This window comes from Nannospalax galili, unplaced genomic scaffold, assembly GCF_000622305.1.
Source record: "Nannospalax galili isolate Female #2095 unplaced genomic scaffold, S.galili_v1.0 scaffold485, whole genome shotgun sequence".
NCBI classification, from domain to species: domain Eukaryota; kingdom Metazoa; phylum Chordata; class Mammalia; order Rodentia; family Spalacidae; genus Nannospalax; species Nannospalax galili.
This window is the reverse complement of record NW_008354534.1, coordinates 1,827,287-1,852,152: the sequence shown is the minus strand read 5'-3', so window position 1 is coordinate 1,852,152 and position 24,866 is coordinate 1,827,287. Positions and strand designations below refer to the sequence as shown.

The 24,866-nt window shown below is 45.6% G+C and overlaps 1 protein-coding gene across 4 annotated transcripts in view; it reads right to left on the bottom strand.

Moving 5' to 3' along the window:
- Positions 1-24,866, bottom strand: part of Cacna2d3 (calcium voltage-gated channel auxiliary subunit alpha2delta 3) — a 918,594-nt gene that overhangs the window by 891,697 nt on the left and 2,031 nt on the right. The gene's annotated exons all lie outside the window — the stretch shown is intronic.

The following is a 24,866-nucleotide window of genomic DNA, read 5'->3' as shown; positions in this document are numbered from 1 at the left end:
CTGTCTTTTTGGATAGCAATGCATTACTTCTCTGGTAGAGGTATGGGTTTAGCAGACAGAAAAGGCTAATTAGAAGTCAAAGTCTATAATTAGCATTATTCATGAATGGGAAAGTCCCCTCTTCTTTGAACCTGCAATGCAGACAAGAAAAGGCCACGCATGTGACCCTGAGCTTTGGTGATGGACTTGCCTGGGATGTCCACCCCAGCTCCAGGAGAGTCTGGACGTCCAGCCCAGCTCTGTCCACAGCTGCCGCAGAGCTAGCTGCAGACTCCGCGTCTGCCTGTTGCTGCCACCCTGTGACGACCAGTGGCAATCACAGGCAAGAAAACACTGGGCTGAAGCCCAGGTTGGGACAGGGGGCCCCTGACACTGAGACCCCCAAAGAATCCCTCAGGACTACTCCTGAGCATGGACAATTCAGAAAGACCACGTGAGTTGGACATTTCCCTGATCCCCAGAGACGTACATCCCAGGCACATGGCCAGTTGAGTATTGGGAACAAAGAAAATGGGGTGTTGACAGAAGGAATCAGGGGGCCTTAAAGGTCTCCCTCCTTCAGCTCACGTCCTTCCCTGGGGCATTGGGGTTCATGTGCCCTCTCAGCAAAGTGCCCCCCAAGACTACCAAGCAGGTGCTTAGATGCACACACAGAGGCCAACACGGAGCCTCTAGTGATGCTAACCACCCTGCTACTGCCGGTCCCTGCCCACATCCCTTCCGGTTGGTCCTGTGAGGGGCCGAGGAGGCCACCACCCCAGAAGGAGAGATACGTCCCAGAAAATGGCCTCAGTAGGCTCCCATCCGTCATTTGGTTCTCCTGCCACTCTTAACCTCAACAGAATACGGAGAAGAAAATGAACCTAACTCCATTTCCCTTGGAGCCAGGGGAGGGAGCCGAGCGCCCCTCACCCCATGGCCCTCTCCTTGGGAGAATGAAATGGAAGTGTGCTAATCCACGCTGTGGTGAGTAATTACCAGCCCAGCCATCCTGTGCTGTTGTCATGAGTACCGTGTCTCCCTCTCGCTTGGGGTTCAAGCTAATTAAGCTCCTGCTGCCTCCTCTCCAGGACTCATTCACTGACTAACAATGAGACTGTGAGCAAGGGACTCAGTTTCCCCATCTGTAGGGCAGACAAAATAGGAATACACCTACCTCACAAGACTGTGGTGAGGGTTAAATGGCAAAATCTAAGTTCTAGGCACAGCTTTCTACCTAAGGGAACCATGGAGGTGTTGGCTGACATAGAGCTCTGACAAGAACTGGAGGGGGAGATACAAGCCACAGCCCCCCAGAGTGGTCAGGGGAGAGCCCAGGCCTGGCTAAAAGCCATGGAATTCATAAGTCCTCTGCAGAAACTGGGACTCAGCCTCCAGGTCAGACAACAGGATCTGTATTGTATCCTCAGCAGGAGGAAGAACAGTCTCCTTGCCTGACTAAAAGCTCTTTTCATGTGTTTCCATCAATTCGAGAGAAGAGATTTACATAACAGAATAATAGCATCCATGGCAAGAGGGACTGGACTGAAGTAAGCCATCCAGCCTCAGGCCTCAGTCACCTAGAGGTGCCCAAGAAGTCAGACTCAAGAGCAGATCCTGTTTGGCTCCTGCACAGTTGGTCATCTGCTCTCTGGATTCTCTCTGCTCTACCCAAGCTACAATGTGAAAACTAGCCAAGTGCTCTGAATGGTAGGCTCTGCTCTACCAAGATTGCAGGAAAGCCAAGGATCCTGAGTATGTTCTAAGGTATCTGAGTGCTGGCTCCACAGAGTGCTGGCCACATGAGACCTTAGGAGATGGTAGACCTGCAGAGTCTGGAGGTCTCGGTTCCCACACACCGCTTACAAAAAGCCCCTTTAACACTTCATCCTTACTTCAACCTCCTTCCAGATAGAGGCAATCAGCATCTCATGTCTTAAAGGCTCAGAGATTCGGTGACTTACCTAAACACAGGCCCACACACACACATTCTACAGTCACCACCATGGGCCAGTGAGATGCATAGAGAATAGTGTGGCTCTTAATACTCCATCACGAAAGAATCTCCCTTCCCTCAGATTCCTGAGTCAGAACACAAAATGGGAATATGTACTAGACACCAAATTTCCAGCTGCCTCTTTCCTTCTGTGAGAGCGAGAGCAAGAGCTAGAGAGAGAGCGAGAGAGCGAGAGAGCGAGAGAGAGAGAGAGAGAGAGAGAGAGAGGCTTAGACACAGATACTGCAGTCTTGCCACTGATCCTGCAGGGCAGGGGACCAACTACTTACCTACATCTGAGCCTCCTTGCTCTCAAGGCAGTGGGAGAGCTAGAAGCATCATTGCAGGGAGGCCTGGATGTACCAGCCCGGGCTCTGCAGTAGGCCTTGTGCTCAAGAACCAGCGGCCACGTCAAGGTCACCTACATATATGGGGAGGACACAAACCAATAAGAAATAAATCAACTCACTTATATCCAGGACCAGTGCTGTCAAAGAAGTCCCAGAGCTGGACGTGCTGAATGCAGGTCTCAAGGCCGGAGTCTTAACACTGCAGATCAAGGGACAGAAGTCAGACTGCAAGACTGTGGGGTGGCTGGGAAAAGGAATGTGCCAAACCGAATCGAGGGAAAATACATGTCAATTTAAATAATAACAGTAGAAATTCCAGACGTTAAAAAAAATTAATAATGGAGACTTTAAAATTTTATTTATTATCTTTTTATTTTATGTGTATGCATGTATTACCTGCATGTAGGTAAGTGCACCCATGTCATGCCATAATAGAGACCTTTAAAAGTGGAAAGGAACTGTGAGATGAGAGCAAGCTGAAGGAAGAATGAGGGGAGAGAAAAACTGATGAGATCATTCAGGGTACAACAACGCAGATAAAAACTGAGGCGATGTGGATGTGAGAGGGAGAGCCTCCCACCCCATCCAGAAAAGATGAGAGAGGAGGGTGGAGATTCTCCCACAACTGCAAGCAGAGGTCGACCTTTCAGGCTAGCTGACCTTAGATAGTCACTGGATGCTGTGACCTGCACTGGCCATTAAGGATGTAGACAAGCAAAGCCGTCCCCTATTTGCAGAAGTCTCATTTTGAGATCCAGAGTCCCAAGTGCCAAGTCTCGAGCCCCTAGGGAAAGGGGAACATGCAAGGTAAAGCCAGGCCCTGCTCTCGCTGCCACCTCGGCATTGAGAGAGCACCTAGGATTGCTTTGATTCTTTCTTGTACATTTCAATGGTATTAAATGGCCAAAGGGGACATTTCCTTAAAGGAAACATGCAGTTCTTTACAGTATCTACAAGTGAGCAATAGGCAGCTTGTAGTTTGACACCCGCTAGGTTGCAGAAGTCCACGTGCAGATAGCACATGTGCTTTCAATACCAAAATGCAACTGCCTGGCCCCAGACACTGTGCAGCTCATGCTCACATCTGTAAAGATCTCCATTTACTCTAGAGTCTAGGCATCATCGCATAATTACCTTATTTTAATTAGCTGTTGTTAATTCCTGTTATTACTGTTACCCTTAATTTATTTGACTGCTAAAATGAGGGCATTGAAGAGCTGAGGGAGACGGCCTCCTCTCCCTGAGCCAACTCTTAGATCATGGTTTGCCTTTTTAAAGACACCCTTTAAAAGGGTAGAAGTCAACCTAAAAATCTGTAACTATAAGGACACTACAAGCAGATAACAAAGATGATGAGGAATGACGTGCTAAGACTTTTCTCTAAATCACAGACAAAAAGTAGCAAAGACAGACACAGCCCATCTGTAGAATATTTAAAAGCACTATTTGTATGAACAGTAGTGTTTCAAAATAAGCCAAATTCCTATAGTCCTAAAGCCTGAGGGCTAGAATAAACAGTGAAAATAATTAAAATAACATTTTCCACTATTGAGCCTTTACTGTTTAATTCTATCCTCAACACTTGACATATACGATTTCACTTAATCCTCATATTAACTCCAATAAGTGGATTTTTTTTTTCCCCTCAGCAAAGCAAACCTCGGCAAAGTTGAGTAATTTTCTTAAGTCCACACAGCCTTTAAACAGCAAAGGCAGTCTTTGAAGTCAGGTGTGTGTGGTTCTAGGGCCAGACTCTAAGCCCCATGTTGGTTGTCTCCGAATGTAAGAAGTGGCTTGGTCATAGGGCTGTTGTGAGGGCTGAGTGGCTTGCATTAGGTATTTTAAAGGCTGTCAGACTCATGGTGAACATTCAACGAACCATAGTATGTTGTTGTCAGAAGCATCACCATCATTGTCATTATCAGAAGCAGCGAGAGCAGCACTGAGCTTTGTGTTATAGAGTCACAAGGAGCTGAGAAATACAAAGGGACCTCAAAGAGCCCATGGAGCTCAGGGAAGGACCTAAGCATCACCCGACAGTTAACTAGAAGCCAAGGTCAACTGCAATGATCCAAGCAATGCTCTAAAGGCAAAGAGGATGAGACTGATTTCTTGCTGAATACAAGAATTTGGCTGAGAAGACTGAGAATGGCAAGAGTTTGGGGTAGTAGGAAGGAAAGTCCGGGGATAACAGAATGTGCAGGGTGAGTTCCTGGGATACCCACAGAGCTGGCACATGATCCAAGTAGAGCATTGAAGGCAAGGCTGGGACAGCATAGAAGCATCACAAATGGGTCAGGACCTCCTGGGTCCACCTCTCTGCATGTTAATCTTACTGGCCCCTCCCATCTCAATGAAAGACCCTCTCGTTGGCAAAGCCTCCTTTGACTCCAGACCAGACCAGGTCCTCAGGTCACTTTTTGGACACCACCACAGAGGGACCTGCCTACAGTAATCTAATTACTTAAAAGGTTCCTGAACCTGTACTAGACAGTAATATCCATGAGGGTGCAGCTCCATCTTACAATCCCAGAGGCAGCGTGATTCCTGGGACAGAAGAGTAGGATGCAAACATGTTTGTTGAATGAGGAACAAATGAACAAGCCATTAAGTCCAGATTATCTTCTCACGCTCCAGCTAAGGACCAACACAACAAGGCTCCCTCTGAAGATGCCCCCACTGCCTCCCTATCCATGAAATGGAGAAATGGAGCAGGACTGTGTTAGTGATGTACTTTGGCATCCTGGACTTTTGCCGCTACACAAGAACAAAAGTACTAATAGCCATCATCTCTCAGATTGATACTGCCCTGTTCGAGGGCTGAATCCAAGGACTTCTGTAGAGAACAAGACGCACTTCTCGCGCTCCACCCCTGCCCTGCTTCTCTTCTTGCCTGCGCCAGGCAAACAGGATGTGAGAAAGAGGACAGAGTGCAGTGGCCCAGAGCACCACAACAAGGATGCGAGGGTTTCACAGGGGTAGCTGAGGTGGTTCAACTCATCACTGCACTTCAGAGAGAATGACACTCAGGCCTCTGGCTCTATGGGAAAACTTACCCTTCTCAAGTTTCAGAAAAAGCACCGAGGATGAAGTGATTATAGGCTTCTTCAACTTCCTGGGGTCACTATATAGCAAGATTTTAGGAAGCTTTCCCCCCAAAGAAATAAGCATTACCAGTACAGCATTATGCCCAAGTAAAACTGATCAAATAATTCATTTCTAAATAACCATGAAGTTAGATCTAATACGACATATCTCCTGGGGATTCATATGCATACATGCACGTGCACATATGCACATGTGCATGCACCCATGCAGACACACACACCTCACTTGGGGATCACAATGGACAGTGGGCATTTCCCTTAGAAGTTCAACTCATGAGCCTTCAACTAGCTTACATTCACAGCTGAGCATAGGGCAGGCCTGGTATGAACCTGTCTTCTCTCTTATGACCTTACTGACCTCAACCTATAAAGTTCATTCATTCTCCCCAGACATTTATGGAGAGTGACTGTTTTGGAAGCCAAAGTTAGATCAATGTCCAAGCCAGACAAAGATCCTGCTTCAGAGAACAGATAATCTTTGGATGTTCTTGAGATGAGACAATACCACTGACGATGGAGAATGGTCAAGATACTAAGACTTGAACTAATGGCTGCTGCTATTGTTGATTTCCTGACTTTCAGCACTGAGCTAAAGCTTATCCCCATGATCTAGTTCAATATTCACAAAACTGGGATGAGATAGGGGTTATTTAAAGATGAGGGAAACAGGAAATAAAGAGCTAAGAAACTGCTCAAGGCCACACCCTGCCCACAGATAGAGACAGAGTTCAAGCCTGTAACCAGCTCCTGGCCTCATTGAGGCTCACCCTGTGCTCAGAAAATCTACCCAGAGACATTATCATGTCTCCTCCCTGAGCCTCTGAGGGTACAGCTCAGTCCACCCTCACCAAAAGACCTAGGATCTCCTTCCCAGCTCCAGCTTGGGAGGTGAACATAGCATACTTGTTGAATCTAGGCTGGTTTTATTTTTTCTTTTTCTTTTTTTTTTTAATTTGGCAGTTTAAAGCAATTAACGTCATTTAGTCAAGCGTGTTATTAAGTCAACATTCAAGGAAGGGTGGATCGGGAGAAATGAATATACCAGGTTATATAAATACCAATTTACTCACTGTCTAAAATATCACAGAACTTTATCATATGTCAAATATTTTAATCCCTTTATTTTTGCCTTTTACATTCCGAGATGATTCCATTCTCATGCTCAACTCTAAGAACGAGGCTGTGGTTACAAGGATTCCTGGGGGAGAGTGTTAGCAGAACTGTAGAGAAAATTTGACTAAAATGGAGTGTCATTTCTGCCTCCCTTAACACTGAAGCTGATTTAATCTTCTCTTGGTCATTCAGCTAAATCCTCCCTGGTGTGTCTACTGCCCCTGCGAGGCTGCAAAGCTAGGTAGAGCCAGCAGCAACTCCATACCTCCCTCTACTCCAGTAGATGTCAGGTGTGTACAAGGGTGGGGCAGCAGATGTTGGCAGGAAGGAGGGATGCCAGGGTGAAATGAAACGGAGAGCCACCCACGTCATGGTGAGCAGACCAGGAAACAAGGTCAGATCTGCTGTTCTCAGCACTGAAGGGCCTTCAGGCTCTATTGTGTGCAGACCCAAGAAGAAGCATCAAGCTGCCCAAGGTCCCCAGGTTCAGAACTGTAGGCCAGGGCTCTGCACTCTCCTAGCCTGTGGCTCTCGTCTAGCCAAAACAGCTAAAAGGAAAGGAAACCCAGGGCCAAGTGGCAAGAGGAGAAATTCTCAGGAAAAGGGAGATGATTATGAAGTGTATCTTCAGAAAAGCAAAACAAAGGTGAATACAACAGTCACATTTGCATCTGGGGTTGAGAGTCTACCAAGAGGCCCCACCATCACTAGCTTCAAGATCTTGGCCTGGTTTCCTCAAATATAGCATGAAGACAGAAAATAATTCTGGGCTCCCTGTAGGGCTAACTTAAATGATCTATTCTACACTTAGGGCATGAAGCATCTCCTCAAATCATGTCTTGGCACACAGGACAAGGCTTAGTTCCTGACTTCAGAGAGATGGCCTAACTCTCAGGGAAAGATGTAAAAACAAATAATTGCCCAGCAGGTATAGCAAGAAATCCTAAGTGCAGCGGATACTCCAAGGAGCAGCAGCCAGGATAACATAGATACAAAATCACTGTGCAGATTCGATATGCACTAAGCAAAAGACCAGATGCACTAAGAGCACTAAGAGCACTGCCCAGTCTGTCCTGCCCAGACCTCGCTCTTCCATTCCTCCCGTCCTCTCCCAAGTCTTCCCCATTGTTCTCTGTCATGCCACCCCCATACTGCCTCTAAGAGTGCAAAGCCCCACAATGACACCTGGGGCCAGTTAAGGTGGCTGATGACAGCAGGGGAGGCAAATCAAACCTAGGTAAAAGAATAGGTGTTCTGTGACTTAAGGTGGGATTGCACTCAAGAGATCCATTGTACGTGATAGCATTTTTACATACTTAATGATATGATTCATCATTGCTCAGTAACACAGAACACTCTAGAACAGGGTATCTTAAACTGTTTCATCAAATTTTTATGCAAACCCAGGTATACAAAATAGATAAACAAATCAAACAATTGCTGTTAACAAATCACAAAGGAACTTATTTTAGAGCAAGTTTGGCATACATATAATTTTACCACTTACTAAAGATAGAAACAGATTTGCCATACTAATGAAATGGATGTATTTGTTCATTTTTAGATAAAGAATTAAATGTGGGTTTAATATCTGATCCTACAGGACACAGGGCATCATCTAGGTTTTCCACAGTTGGTCGATATTTTTATTTTATGACAACCAACACTGGGAACGTCACATAAACACATAGTCTAAAATGGCTGAAGTGTTTAGGGCCATTTCAAAACTTGTTGGAAATTCTGTCCTAATTCCAAACCAAAAACGCATTGAATGAGTTGTTTGGTTTTTTTATGAAATTCAAGCCGGCAACTCAAACATCTATTTTTAAAATCAAACATTCTAACACAATACAATTCAAAGAAATATTACTTTGATATTTACATGCTGAGGAATTACATTGGGAAAACATTAAAAGTCTTTGTTTTCTATAATTCAACCATTATGTTTCTATACGAGCAGAAAGCTTGGTATGTACAGTAAAAACACTGCAATTCATGACATGCGATAATCTCACATCTGAGCCAAGGATTTCCATGTAGCATTCAGTATATTGCACGGTGGGATGGCACGTGCAATGCCAAGTGTGTACTGTGCGTTGACAACCAAGGCTGCAATGAAGTCATGTGATATAACACAGGACAGCACGATCAGAAACACCCAGGATTTGTTATGATTTTGATTTTGAACTTACTTTTGGTCACTGTGTGTCCAGAAACCTTTTACTGTTGCCAAATTCTTCACAGTCCCCACATTCACTGCACTACCTCACATGGGCTGCGACCCACAGTCTAAAAGCTGAACCATGTAGAGCAACAGTTGTCCCCTCGGGATCACATGTCTGCTAAGAAATTACAGCTCACTGTTGCTGCTCAGCGTATAGAGTGTTCCACTACATATCCCTAGCCCAGGAGAACAGAATCTTAAAAGTTTAGTATAGTTTCTACTGAATGCATAAAACCATCGTAAAGTTGAAAAATTGTGAGTTGAACCAGTGGTTACATTGGGGAATGTCTGCAGAGGCCTCACCATTCACACAGCACTGGGTTCAAGGATCAGAACTGCCACTTACTAGCTTTGAGACTCTGGGTAAGTCACATCACCATCCTGAACTCCAGATACCTCCTGTAGAAAATGGTACTATCAAAGTACCTCAGGAAGGTGAAATGAAATCTGAACAGAATGCTATCACTGTGACTGGCTAGCACCACCCATTATTATTATTACTGAACAAAGCACAGCTTTAGTGTCAATCAAGTTGAACCAGCCTGTAATTTACCTGAATATCATTCAGAGCACCGTTTTCAACATGTTTATTAAATCATGAAATCAATTTATTGGGCAGAGCTAGCCTTTCAAGATGACGATAACAGGGATAAAGAGTGTAACATAGAATCAAATTGAACAGAATAAAAACAGAATATAATACAAAATCCCAGACCACAGTCAGGCACGGCAGTGAACGCCTATAATTCCAGCACTTGGATGGCTAAGGATCAAGAGTTAAAGCTAACTCTGAGCTATACATGGAGACCCTGGTCTCAAAAAAAATTAATAATTAAAACAAATTGTATTTTGGAGAATAAGAATAAGCAATGATTCGTGAAATGAGTTTCACTTGGGGCTATGTGAGGAGCAGTGCAACATGTATTTCTTATTGTGAGCCACGGTTTGTTTTAAAAGTTTGAAAGGTACTGCCTTAGGAAAGCATGCAGTTTTATATCCAACAGGCCCCTGGGAGAGCAATTCTTGCACAGGGATTAAAAGAAAACTTTTATTGGAAGCAGATGGCACCTTTTCTACGAATGCTCACCAAACAATTTTCTGTTAAGGGGTTGGAAACCACGGCTCCCTGTAGCCCATTTGGTAAGAAGAAATGCCATCGGTGATAGGTCAACAAATTTCTCTCCATCTCACAAATTGGAGAGTGGCTACTTCAACTGCACTCAGTGATTTCTAAATAAACTGCTTCAACAATCAGCCCTGCCCCTGGGTGCCTTCCGATTTCCAAGATGAAATGGCTGGCTTGTTTCAAAGTCCACATTTCCATTGCAGAGAAAGCCTCCATGTGTGCCATCCACACTGAGGAAGGACAAACCAGAGCCAGCCTAGAGTTCTGTCCTGTTTTAGGGACAGAGCATCCACAGTCTCTGGCCCTGGACAACATAAACTCCACCACAGATGACAGCAAATCACAGAAGGAAGAGGTGTGCAGGCTAGAAGGGAAGGGAGGGAATTCTCTTTAGAGGGAACAGAAACCTGTCCCAGAAGCAAAACGCACACAGCATTTCTCAAAGCACAGTCCAAGGATCATGACATCAGAAGCTCATGAGATGGTGCTCTGTGTAGATTTCTTGGCCCTGACCATGTTCACCGAGTTAGAATTACTCGGGGTAGGACCTTGAAACAATGTCTTTTAACAATATCCCCAAATGACATAATGCCTACAAACGCCTGACATCCTGCAAAATGGGGCTCAGCAGCCAGACAAGGAGAGAGAAAGCGGGGTCAGCCACAGGGGTTGGGACGGCACAGCCAGAGCTACAGAGGCGCGACACAGCCAGATGCATTAGGGGAATGCAAGCAGCGCACTGACATCTGAGCATTCAGGGTGAGGATGTGAAAAGGCAGCCGCAGCGGCAGAGGGATTCTGGCACCCTACCCAGGTCTGCATGCCTCATTGGGTATTCAGTGGATGTTTATTGAAGCAGGAAGGAAGAAAACATTTCCAACGTTTCACCAAAAGCAAATGTATGTGTGTGAGCCTATTAAGGCAGCTACTTTACATCATGATCATGAGAGCCTAACCCAAATGGAGTGTCGTATCATTTGAACTTGGGTTGTAGATAAGGAGAAGGTTGAAGGCATCAGGTTTCAGGATGGGTGATGAGTGTTGAGGGTGCTTTTGAACACGTGTGCTGTCTCCTACCCACCTCACTTATATAGTGCTAATCAGGGGAACGGTCCTGAAGACCCACTGAGACAAAATATTTTGTGTCAGAGATGCAGTGCGGGAATAATCTCTTTAGATGAAATTCTGGCTTTAATGTGATTTAACTGCACATAGGTAGCAAACACCTCCTTTTGCAAAGGCGAGTGAAGTGGGTTTCTGGTGGAGGCCAGCCCTTCCAGAAACTTGGAAGGCCCTGGGGCAAGGAAAAAAGGACATGGGGCTTGGGGCTGCCTCTCTATCACCCAAGAAGCCCACAATGGTGCATGGAGTCCTTCCTTCCCTTTGGAGCCTCAGTGCTCTGACAGCTGGGTAAGGGCTCAGGGCTGGTAGTCAGGACTTGGCTTTTGGGCTTGGACCATTCCTGATTCTTTGTGAGGTCCAGCAACAAGCCTGCCTCTGACCCTCGTACACTCATACTAGAAGGGCTGGTTCCCAACGTATATCCCCACTCCAAAGTCCTCTCACTTCCTTCTCAGTGAACAAGTGGGGCCCAGCAGGAAGGTAGAAGGTGGGCCTCTGATCCTGGTCACTGTGGGGCCACATGGGTGCTCAGCTGCACAGAAATCACAGCCTCCACAGAGAAGGTCCATGCTGAAGACAGGCCTCCTCCACAGCCTCAGAGCACAATACTCAGTTGGGCCTGATACTTGGGAAAGTAAAGGCTGGGAAGAAATATCTTCTGACTAAGCTACCTTCCACTGAATCCATGTAACTGAACCCACATCCCAGGGAGGTGCTTGCACTCTTTTAGAGTGTCTGCACTTACTTCAGGGTCTCAAACAGGCTGGGCCCCTGGGCAGGGAACAGACAAATGAACCTGCAAGATGCAAAGGCCAATGAAAATAAGCCAGGATCACTTAGGGGCCCTTCCTCCTAAGGTTCTGTCCCCGAATAAGGGAGCTGGAGGCAGCTCTACTGGGCTGGGTACAGCTGGGATGTGGCCTGGGGTGGTTCTGCCCGCAGCCTGCAGGTGTAGGAAGCTGGGGTGGAGAGCTCTGTACAGTCTGCAGCACACAACTCAGACATCTAGTGTCACTGATCTAAACCGACAGAGGTTAAAGCGAGCCCCTCCTTGAGGTGTCCAGGTCAAGGGCCTCCAGAAAAGCCAGGTGAAGTTTGCTGCCCTGTGAAGGTGAAGGGAAGAGAAATTAAAATTCACGTTTCTCCCTAACATCACTGGGAATGTGGCATCCGAGCCCTCTATGGAATTAGCTGCAGTAGCTTCCTAATTGCCTTTGCTGAATCGCCTCCCCCAGGTTGATGGTGGCAGTGGCTGCGGCCCCATCAGTCTCGCTTGGTGCTCCTCATGCACCCGCCCGCCCGGCACTGCGGTGCTCCTGCTGCAGAGGCTCCAGGACCCCTCAGCCCGGCTGCACGCTTTCACTGTGATTCCCTGTGCTGGGGGCATGGATGCAAATGGGCAGGGATGCTCCCCAGTGGCAAGGAGCGGGTGGCCTGGCTGGGAGACCCTTGGGCCCTGCGTCTGGACACTGCTGGTGCTCAGAGGGCTGTGGGTAAGGGACCTGCCCGTAGGGCTTCAGAGCTGTACGTTCTTCCCAGAAGGCAGCCCCAAGATTTTGCAGCATCCCACCGCCAGATGCTGGAACTCTCAGACCTGGTACGGATAGAAGTGGAGAGAGAAGTGACGCCCTTCATTCTTCACCCACGCCCTGCAGCAACCTTCACTGCATCACCAGCTTGCAGGAGCAAGGAAAGGGCTAGGCAAGTTATTCCTTCCTTTGTCTATCTGTACATCCATGCACGCCCCAAGCACACCCTGAGTCCCATCCCACAGGCATCTCAGTGCCCGGTGCCAAACAGAGACCCTCTCCCAGTCAGAAAGAGCAGGCCTGTCCTGGGGATATTAAGGTTCACCATACCGACCTCCTGCTCACCCTTCCCCCCACCACTACCACCTCCACTGGGCAGGAGATAAGATGTTCTGAGGCTATCACACATCCCCGCACCAGCCGGGGCATGTTCTGCCAGACCCATCCTACATAAAATGAAACTGATCCTGAGGGTCAGAGGGCAATGGCCTTCAAGCTAGCTGTCAACTGTGCAGAAAGACAGAAGGGAGGCTTGGGTCAAAGGTAAAAATAAAACAAAACTAGGCACCAATAAACACACAGGAAAGACAGACAAATAACAGAACCGTGTCTACCCACTAATGGAGGAGAGAAAAGCGGCTAGCTACTTCTCAGCTGCCCAGCTCTAGGTGACATGTCGTGTGCTTCTGTACTAAGCCCACCATAACCCCATTTTACAGATAAAGAACCTAGAGTCTAGACATAAAGCTAAGAAAGGTCAGGTTGGATCTCAAAGCCAGATTTGCCTGGCCCCAAGGCCTCAGAACCAAGCTGCCTATCTCATACTGTTATCCATCACCTCAAGGGAGAATACACAAAGGGAAACTAACTTTACCAAATCCGATTAGCTTCTCGGGCATCAAACCTGATGATGGGAGGCTGACCTTCAGAGGAAACCAAAAGACAAGCAGCCTCTCCCATTTCTAACGAAAGGAAGAACTACAGAAAGCTGGAGGCCACTTGGACCTTCCCCTCCATCCCCTCTAGCCTCTTTTAAATCTCTACTATGCAAGCAAACGACGAGGCACTCAAACAACAAGGCAAAGAATGCCACGTAGGAAAGATGGGGAGCAGGGAGGAAGGCTCAGCAAACGCCCTGATGAGCCAACAACACGCAAGGGACCACTGGCTGGTCCTAGGGAATACCCAAGGGCCTTCCTCTGACCCTACCCCGTTCCAGGCCCTGGAGCTGAGACTTCCACAATCCAGGTTCAAAGCTTGCCTTTGCCACTTACAGCCTGAGCCTTGGGCCTAGCTGCATTTTCTGTCTTCACTGCTGCATTTCTAAAGCAGATGCTGTTAGACCTTGGGGATAGTTGAGTTTAAATAGATAAAACACAAGGCAAAAACTACAAATAAAATACCTCACCACTCCCAGTGCCTCCTAAGAAGCCCTTGGTAGGGTTCAGTGATGAGCATCTTGGTGAAGGTCTCCAAACAAGACCTCTGATATGCTGACGTTAGCTGGACTCTGTGAAGTCAACACGTCATGGTATATGGAAGCAACTCTTTAGGAGTAGTGATGACAGAAACAGCATCACAGTGGTCCACCCTGTGCAAACACTTCCTATGAGATATCTACTGCTAAGCAACCTGCATGCATCTTCTGATTTAGACCTTTTAACTCCACCCCAGAAGTTGGTGCCCTCAGTCCATTTGTTAGATAGGAACACTGAGGTTCAGTGACTGACTTATGGGATCATAGGACTCAGCAGCAATAGCATCTCGATTCAAGCCCGACTGGCTGCCTCAGATTCAGACTCAGTTTCACACCAGTCTGTGTTCTCAAGATCAACAACCTCTCTTAAAAGCAGATTTCTTTAAAGCTAATCCTCTGATTTCTTTCTGTAAGTCTGCACATTTCCTGTCAGCCTTAAGGCATTTGTTTGAGGGGGGAGGATGTAAACTTTGCTACTCAGGTAGAAAATCCAGCTATGGCTCCATAATTCTGAAGTTCCTGTTTTGGGAAATATGTACCTTCAGTGGTTTTCAAAAGATAAGTGAGCTGTGAACACTCTCTGCAGAGAAATACATCTTATTTCAGAGTGACCAGGACTCTGGAACACTTGAATTTGGGCACGGACCTAGGAATTTTTAAATTAGTTACTGGTATTCCTTAAGAAAAAAAACATATGCTTACCAAACATACCTACATACAAACACAGACGTCCTGTATTTATTGCCTGTTAGTGATAGGCTTGAAGTCTGCCATCTGAGCCAGTGTGCAAATTCTGTATTGTGATAAATGACAATAGAATTCCCACAGAGGAGGAGACCAAAGCTAAGAAGAGAGGATACTCAAACTTCAGCATCACTGTCCCAAAAGCACTTATGTCTGGGGGCAAAAGCCTATGCCCACTGAGCTGTTTGCACATGATGCAATCATACTGTGCTAATACACAGTTCACTGATAATGGAAAGCCCATAGGAGGGAGAGGGCAAAGTCACGTGTTGTTATGCCTCGTGGTTGTGAAACCACCTACATTTATAGCCTCCCACACTACTGTTCTTTATACAACATTTTCCCACCTCTGTCTCCCCAAAATACAATGAGAAAGGAGGCACTGTGGATAGTGCAGCCACAAAGAACCATACGCCTGCCACATATGACCGACTTATACTTTGTGAATCACTGTACGATGTTACGGCAAGAACAAACTTTGCTTCCACAACCACCTACCTTCACGGGGCAAGGGATGAGACTGGAAGAGTTTGGGCAAGAAGCAAAAATGTCACTTCCTGGGAAAGTGTAATAAAGGGTTTTTTGGTTGTTGTGCCTCTGTCCCATTAAATGTGCATATGTTGCCTGAATGTTATCACCATGGGGATCAAAGGGACAATAATTCCAAGACTTCCTCTTGTTCTTCCTAATAACCAATCAGAAGGACAGGACACTAAGGCTTTCCTGGACCACACCTGCTTGGGGCCACATCCATTTCATCCTCCCCGAAGCCTGGTAACATGGGCAATTGCATTATTTGTGCTAATTTTTTATGTGTATGTCTAGATGTGAGTGTGAGCATGTGTGCAGGTACCTATAGATGGCAGAAGAGGGCATCAGATCCCCTGCAGCTGGAGTTACAGACAGTTGTGCTGCAAACTTAACTCCAGTCCTCTCTGAGGGCAACAAGTGCTCTCAGCCACAGAGCCATCTCCCTAAGCCCCTACTGCACCATTCTATGATGAGCAAACTGAGGCCTAGGCAGGGTATGTTAGCAACTGGCAGGGCAGAATTCAATCCTAAAGCAAGGACTTTTTTTTTAATATTTTTTAATGTGTATGCGTGTATCGACTGCATGCAGGTAAGTGCACCCATGCCGTGCAATGCCCATGGAGGACAGAAGAGGCCGTTGGATCCCCTGGAACTGGAGTTACAGACAGTTGTTAGCTTCCATGTGGGTGCTGGGATTCTAACCTGGGTCTTCTGGTCTTCTGCAAGAACAGCCAGTGCTCTTAACCGCTGAGCTATCTCTCCAGCCCCGCAAGTGCTCTTTTAAAAGACCTCTTTGCTTATTCCTAACTCACTATATTAGAAATCTAGACTCTTCTAAAACCAGATACCTAGTTCTCTTCTGAATGGCCAAGAGTTAGTAACTGTCAGAAACTTAAAAAGCAGCCCAGTGTGGTGGTACACACCATAATCCCAGCTCTTGGGGTAAAGCAAGAGAATCAGAAATTTGGGGCCAGCCTGAGCTGTGTTGTATGACTACGTATGTCTCAAAAAGCAAAAAAATTAAAAAATAAATAAAAACCAAATTAAGTAATTAAAATAAAATTTTAAAAGAAGGAACCGGAGAAAGGAAGGGGTAGGAGGAAGGAAATTAAAGAGGCAGGAACTGGGCCAGGTATGGTGGCGCACACTTTTAATCCCAGCACTCAGGAGGCAGAGGCAGGCAGATCTCTGTGAGTTCGAGGCCAGCCTGGTGTCCATAGTGAATCCAGGCCAGCTAGGACTACAGGGAAACCCTGTCTCAAAAAGACCAAAAAAAAAAGAGGCAGGAACTTAAGAAGGAAGTTCAGACACATTAAGAACTTGGACAGAGGGGCTAGAGAGATGGCTCAGCAGCTAAGAACACTGGCTGCTCTTGCAATCCACATGGCAGTTAACAACCATCCATAACTCTGGTTCCAGGGGATCCAACACCCTCTTCTGACCTCCTCGGACACTGCATGACACAGGTGTACTTACATGCTGGCAGTATAATCATACACATAGAATAAAATAATAAATAATAACTATTTAAAGAACATAGACAGGTCTAGACCTGGGATTTCACAAGCCAATGATTCCTTCCATTCCTTTTGAAAACACGACCCCAAAGTTTGAGGAAAGTAAGTAACATTCACATTGGACAGAATTATGGGGCAGAGATGACTGGCAGGTCAGGGTTTTCAGTGAAAACAGGAAGGGAAAATGCTCCCTAGGTTTTGGAGGAGAGTTGTTTTCAAGTCATAGCTGAGAATGGAACCTGGTCAGCAGTTTTTACAAGGTCACTCTTTCCAATGGCAGCCCCACTTCCTAGACCAAGACTGGGGCTGAGGCTGTCTGTACGCATGTCCCTCCTGCCAACCAGCAACCCATCAGTCAACCCTGTCGTTCTCCCTCAGGAACTGCTCACATCCCATGGCAGGCACAAGTCCACAATGTGAAGTAAGGCAGTTTGACCTCATCACTGGCGCCCAACCATCCACAAAGCTGCCCGAAGAGCACGTCTTAGGGTTCCAGCTGGGCATGGAGCATCTGGGGAAATGAAACAGCAGGGATATCGGCATTCCAACCCACAGGCCCTGCCTGTCATCTGGGAACCCTGTAGATGCAACTCTAGCTGTGCTCGGGTGGGCTGGCACCTGTGAGGCAGCTAATGCAGGCCACCTCTGGGTGGAAGCAAGGACCCAGATGGGCGGCCTAGCATCAGCTACTCCATTGTGAAGTCATCAGCTCACACCAAACACTCAAAGACAACAAAAAAGCCCATTTCCTTCCTCTCCAGCCCAATGGACATTCTCTTGTATACCTGAACTGATTACAACCTTGGCAGATTTCTAGCAGCCCAGGGGACAGCCAGACTCTGCAATTCTATGACATTCATGGGAACAAATGGCTCTCGAGCATTTTTCTACCAATTGGCCCAAATGGAACCACCAAGGCTTAAGCAGATTTCCTTTCATTGCTGACTCTTTGCTGGCATCCACTGATGATTACAATAGCTTTCTGCATAAGTAATTTTAAAAGCATTCAGTTACTATAGCAAAACCCTACCCCCCAGACTTCAAGGTGCTGGTAACCAAAAGGGTGACAGGCTGTAGTCATTCAACCTCTTTAAGGACATCTCGGTGGAGTACAGGTGCTCAAGACCAAATACAACAGCAGAGCTGCCAAGCAAGCTCTAGAGAGGAAGGCAAGGGCGGCAGGAAGAACCAAGGAACACCAGGTGCCTGGGCCTCCTGTGGGGGTGACAGATGGCTATCCCCACACGCTGCTTCACCTCTCTGTACCCTGATTGTGGAAAGATGCCCGCACCCTGTCCCTCCACTTGGTCTCCAGCACCATTCCCTAGGAAGCCCTTGGAGGAAGTTTGAGCTCTCCAAAGGACAGCAGAAAGCACTCTCTAAGCAGGAAGTATCTAGTATGCTGTCCAAGAGGACACTAGAGTTAAGGGGTTTCCACAATGGCTGCTGCATGCGTGCCATAGGAAGGCAAATGGCTACATGCACTGGGTTCTCCTGTGGCTTATACGCCTCTCTGTGGGCTATGAGGCAAAAGCAACCACTTCCTCAGCCTGGCCCACTGTCCAGGCAGCAGGTACAGCACTCGAATTCCCTTGGTGACAGGTGGATCCCTCCTCTGCCTAGGAAGAAGGGAGCTAGCCTCATTACATATAGCTGCTACATCCTTTCTGCTCTGCGGTACTTGATTCCCTCTCAGCTGCCAGGTAGCAAGGTATATAAGGCCTTCCTATACCTACACGGTCCTTCCTTACCACTCATGCACCCTATTTACTCACTAAGGCTATAGGTCATGGAGCCAGACCTCACTGTGCTCAACAAAGGGATCTGTGTGACTTATATTTGCATGATGCAACACATAATGCCAGGACTCATTGCCAGGAGCCTTTGGTGTGCCAGGCACTGTGCTAAGTAAGCACTTTGCTTATTTGATTCCATGGATTGTATTGGCCCCCTTTCCTAATTAAAAGTAAGGTTCTGAAATGGTATGCCCCAAGGTGACCCAGCTAGGATGGAGATACGGAACTCGAATCTAAGTCCATATGACTCTTAAGACTGCCCTCCCAGCCATTATCCCAGGCCTTAATTATTTCTACAGTAATTACCCAAATGTTATCTCATTTCATCTTTCCAGTACCCCTATGATACAGAAGTTCAGGTATTATTAACATTTTCAAATAGGAACTATTACAAAAGATCATATAAACTAGGAAATGTAGCACCATGTGAGGCCAGATGTGCTGACTGCAGAAACCTAGCTTGGCCATCTTGGAAAGACTACTTAACTTTTGCAAGCCTCAGTTGTGTATCTGTAAAATGGGGTGAGCAGTATTCTCTGCACCATTAGCTTAATGGGCAACTTTTGTTGTTGTTCTTGAGACAGGATATTGCTATATAATCCCAATCAGCCTCTAACTCACAATCATCCTGCCTTAGCCTCCCCAGTTCTGGGATTACAGGTCTGTACTGCCACATTCCACTTGTTGGAAGAATTTAATGGAATGACCCAAGTAAAGTGCTTATCACAGTACCTGGGACAGAGAGACTGCAGAGCAAATGCTCCCAGCGTCTACTGTTAGATTAAGTGACTGGCCCAAGGCACACAGAGATTAACAGACAGAACTCCCAAGCCAGGGACTTTTAACAGTACATCTCCAAAGATGTGCATCTCTCAAAATGCTCCAAGCGCTCCAACGCCACTAGGCAGCAGTTCATGGGAAATGGAGCAAAGCTGGGCACAGGAAGTCTCATAGACAAACAAGACCCACAGGGTGAGCTACCTAGACGGAAAACTAGCAAGCCAAAATGAAGACAGCCTGTCCCACAGAGGGACCAGCGGACCCCAGACTGAGCTTAACACTCTGCCCTCATCATCTTGATTCTTAATGCTTTTTAACAAAGGATTCTGCATTTTATAAAAACACTGCAAATTCTACAGCTGCTCCTGTTCTCAGCAAGTCCTCACGTTCCCCCTGCATTACCATCCCATATGTTAGCCAAATCCATATATGGCAGACTGGGGTCACTGGGTTCTACACCAGCTTCCTGGTTTTCTCTCTTTGATCAGCCTCTTTAGTAAGGGGATGAGGTCGTCTCCATCAGCAGGCAGTATCTGGTACATTCTGCAATGAGCAGCATCGTTGTTGTTGGCACAGGTACACACATGCACAACCTTAATAAGTGTAATAGTAATGACGTGGGCAACCACCAATATCAACTGGCAGTAGCTTCCCCTAAAATGCATAAGCAGAGGCCTGTGGTAGGAACCCACAGCATTTGCATCCCTGCCCAACTTGCCTGTCCAGATCATTTATGTGGCTAGCAGTGCTTAACCTTGGGAGGGTACCATGTTCCAATAACAGGTGTCAAGATGAATGCTCTGAAGTATACAGCAGGAAAGCCAGCGCCATCTATTCCTTGTCAAGAGACAATGCTCTTCTTTGCAATACAGCCTTGAAATGCACACGAGCAGTTTGGCTTCTGAGTTGTTTGTTTTCATAATCCTTTTTGTAATATATACATTTAGTACACCTTTCGAATGTAATGCTGTATTTACATTGCCTTGGAACTAGGAGCCCATCAGTGTTGCTCAAAGCAAAAGAAAAATGAAATACTTGTCATGTTTTAAAAACATACTAGATTTTTTTTTCAGACTTTATTTGCATAACTTTCTGCTAGCTTGGCACGCAGACCTCCTCTAAAACATATCAGCTACAGAGATGCCCAACATCCTGAGAGTGAATCCAAGCACAGGCTGGACCACTACTTTGCAGAGGGTACTGTGAGTCCACTTCAGGTGGAGTCTGCTGGTCCCCAAATACTCAAGGAAACCCTAAGAAATGGAGCCCCTTCCTCTTCCTTGCCGCATGCCTTCTCTCCTTGAAGGAGAAGGTACATTCTGTTTAATGGACCGACAAAGACCAATGAAGATTCTACCAGCGCCACCGGATCCTGATATCAGGACCATCTCTCTGTGAATGCTATTCAAAAGCTCACTGCTGTTGCTCCAGGTGAAACATAAGCCATTAAGTCCTTATATTTAAATGACATTTAAAAAAGGTAAAAATCTCACATGCTAATTCATAGACTAGCACTTTATAATACCTATTTAATTTCTTCCATGGTCTCAGACATAGCAAAACCTCTCTGTCAAATCATTGCATCTCAGGCAACTAATAATCACTAGCATTCTCTACCTCAAAGACACGGGAGGTGTCCACTGCAGAGGCTGTTCCTCTGGTGCATGTCTACAAAAAGTAGACAAGCTACTCACTGCCGACAGACCACGAGTGTGCAGATAAAGGCCCATTTGTTGGCTATGATGATGGCAAATGGGGATTCATGACAGCCCTGAGACAAAGGATCCTCCTCACATGAGATGTGTGCTTATTTGAGCAAATTCAGCATACTCAGTCATTTACTGGCCGTTCTAAGTGGGAGCAGGAAACAGCAATGGGGATCCATCAAAAAAAAAGTTTAAAATCCCCAATGTACACTCCCGTGAATATATGCTTCAAAGTGTAAATAAATAAAACAGTAAGCTCAGGCCACAAGTACAGGGACTACGATTTCCCTTTCCTTGTACTTTGTTGACCTTAACACACAATGGCATCTTCATCAAAAACTGGAAACACTAATTGTGTTAGCCCATGCCTGACAGGGTTCATAATTATTAGTTTGATATTCATATGTCTGCCTAAAATCAAACTGGTATTATAATAAATTCATTCATTTATTCATTAACACAGCAAGGGATCATCATACGAATGGATCAAAACTAATAACTGCGTTGGAATCGAAATCTGAATTTCACCTCCAACAAGAATTTCCATTCACATTTCTATTCCTTTCATTTTAAAAAGCACCTGTAAATCTCCTCCTTAGGCAGTGCAGGCTACAGCAGTTCCTAGAAACAGCAGAAAGCAAAGTAGAATACACCTAACAGAGAACAAAATTTAAGAAAAAGAGAAGAAAGAAAAACAATGAACCAAAGAGGCTCATACAAACAGGTATGTGGGCGATCCCAGCATGTAAACACCTGCAAGGCATTCATCCTGCTGACTGGGTTCATGAAGCCAGTCACCAACCAGAAGGATTACAAACTGCCATTTCAGGAATGTCAAGACTTTAAAAGATTATCTTAGGGGAGAAAGTCTCATCCGGAAGTGATGCTGTGAATTAACCATCAGTAGCACAGGCTAAATGCATATCTTTTGGGATGGCAAGTAACCGACTTTATTCAACAAAATAGAGACTGCTTCAGGGCCTGTAGGGCTGTGCTTCCTCCAGGCAGCACAGAACAGAGCCCCAATCACTGGTTCGTGAATATTCTTTGTTAATTATTTAAAAGTCCATTGATTTCCACATTGATAAAAAGTCATAATTATAAAAATGGCTTAAGGAATCAGTCTTTCACTTTGCTGACTCTGTCCTGCGGAGTGAGACATCAAGTTTATGTATGAAAGGCATCTCAATAAATAGTTGATAACTCAAAAGCCTAGCTGTGCATTCCAAGGAGTGAATGCGGCCCAGAGTGTCCAAGGCAACTGTGGACTCTTCGCATTGCCTGTGTTTATCACCACAATTATGGAAAATATAATTGAAGCCCATGAGAACGGACGTTCATCCCCTGAATGCAGGTCTAAACAGAATGAAAACCTCAGCTTCCACGGAAATCCCCCTAAGGAGGAGAAGATGAGAATCTTGCGGGTTTGGTGACATCCATCGCAAATGTTAAAGGTGTGGAGCCTATGGGTTTAACAGCCAGGTCCTCAGACCTACTGGAATACTTTGCACTGAATCCCAAAATTGAGAGGTGATGAAACTACACCTTCCCTAAAAATAAATAAATAAATAAATAAATAAACCAAACAAAGCACATTCTTAGGGGAAAATGAAGTAAGCTGGGGCAGCTGCATACTGACGTGAAGATGTCAAATACGAAGTTAATTAAAAGTTGAAGTGAACGCAGAGCCCTTTGATATCTGCAGTTAAGATGCAGCTGAGAGGCAGCCAGGAGCACACAGCACTGGCCTTCCCAGGCCCACTCTTCTCTAACAACCGCAGAACGGCTCAAGACTTGCATATATCTCACCACCTTCTAGTTCATAGTAAAAACAAGCAACTTGGAAAAAGACCTGGCTTGCCTCACTTGATAAGATCTAAAGTGTCCACTTCATATGAAATTAATAGGCTGCTATTCCCATGTTCCACAAAGACAAAAAGAAGAAAATAAAAGGACAAATCTGGCATAGAATACCGTCTGTAGCATCCTAAGCTAAAGTACGGAAAGGTGTGGTATCAAACATAGAAACAACTAGGAAGTACAGCTCCTGTGTAATGTGACACTGAAGGACAGTGTTAAACATGTGTGTTTACATTAGTAAAATCAGTGAGAATGCTGCCGCCCCAAATCACATCACCTAAGAAAAGCATGCTGCCAAAATGGCAGTTCTCCCAGTCACCAAACACTCAAAGTAGACGGCCAGTGCTTATTTAACTTACATTTACAATAATGACTTTGTAAAATTTAGGGCCTAGATCAAAAGACCTTCCATTCTAAAAATGAACATACTACGTTGGTTCACGATGTGATGTGTCAGTTGGAAAACTACATAAAATTATTGGCAGCAAACAGTATGTTTTTCTTAACTGAGAATCAAGTGTAAATGTCCACACTTTAAAAGTGCAATTAGAGTCTATTATGCAACACACCGTTGTCACCTATAAGTCCCTTAACACAGTGTTAATGCATTTTCCAATTGAGCTTATACCTCATTTTGAAAGCACCCCAATTATTAAGTATCCAGTAAAGTGATGGATAGAGACATATATTTTATTTAAAGAAATAACTCCTCAGGCAAAAGGTTAGGAACTTCAAAAGAAACAAGAGTGGCAACAGTCTCCTCGTTCTTCCAAGTGACGTCACATCTCCCACACTTAGAGTACCTCAGATCCTCCCCTATTCACACTAAACTCTCCAAACCAATGTTCTTTGCTAGTTTTTAAAATACAGTCATATTTGGTATTCCATGGACCAAAATGCCCCCCCCGAAAAAGTCCCCCATGCATCATAGTATCTGGGAAGCAGCCCAAAGCAAGGGGTATTTCAAGACCCCTGTGGTTTTGAAAATCCAAGTGCTGGAGCAGACACCCACAGACCCTCACTGAAAGCAACACCTCACCTTCCCTCCAGAATCAGATTACAAAATGCCAGGCAGCAACACGAATGACAAAAAGCCATAAACAGCTGGAAATAATTACACAATTGTCAAGCTGCACGCAGGACAAAAGCAAAGCAAGGCTCATGAATTCAGTATCAGAAGCGATGCTGACGAGAAGGTAAGGGTAGCCGGTTCCAATCTGCTGTTGATGGAGTTTTGTGCAGCGCACGTGCATGTGTGTGTGTGTGTGTGTGTGTGTGTGTGTGTGTGTGTTCTAACTTCAGAGAAAAGAAAAATATGAGATCCCCCCAAATATGAGAAAGGAGCTAAGGAAGCACAATCAAGCCAAAAAAAAAAAAAAAGCAGGCTCAGAGAATCAGAGTTGCTACAACTACAACATGCAGATGAGAAATATTTCTTTTAAAGTCATACAAAATGTTCGCTTCTTTCAAAGCACAGGCAAAATACACAGGCAATGAACAGTCCAGAGCTGTTCACACAAAACATCTGACAAGCAGGCAAAAAGCCAGAGCACAGCCTGGGACTGGTCCAGATTCAAAGACTACCAGGGGAAGAGGGCATTCCTATAAGCTGAGGGTCACAGGCATGCAAATGAGCATTGTCTATGAAGGCAGATCACTACATCAAGTTTTATCAGCTGATTACAATTCAGTGAACTCCTTCCCAGTCTAAAGGTGAGCCATCTTTCTGGTTTCAGCAGTTTCAAGGAATCTGACATCCCGCAGTTTTTCAACCAGTGACCTTACCATCCAGTTGTGGACAATGCTTTACTACAATATCTAAATTTCATGTGGCAAACAGTTTCATATACTGACCCCCCCAAATGCTTTCTAAAATGGAATTCCATAAATAAAATATGGACTTGGTTAC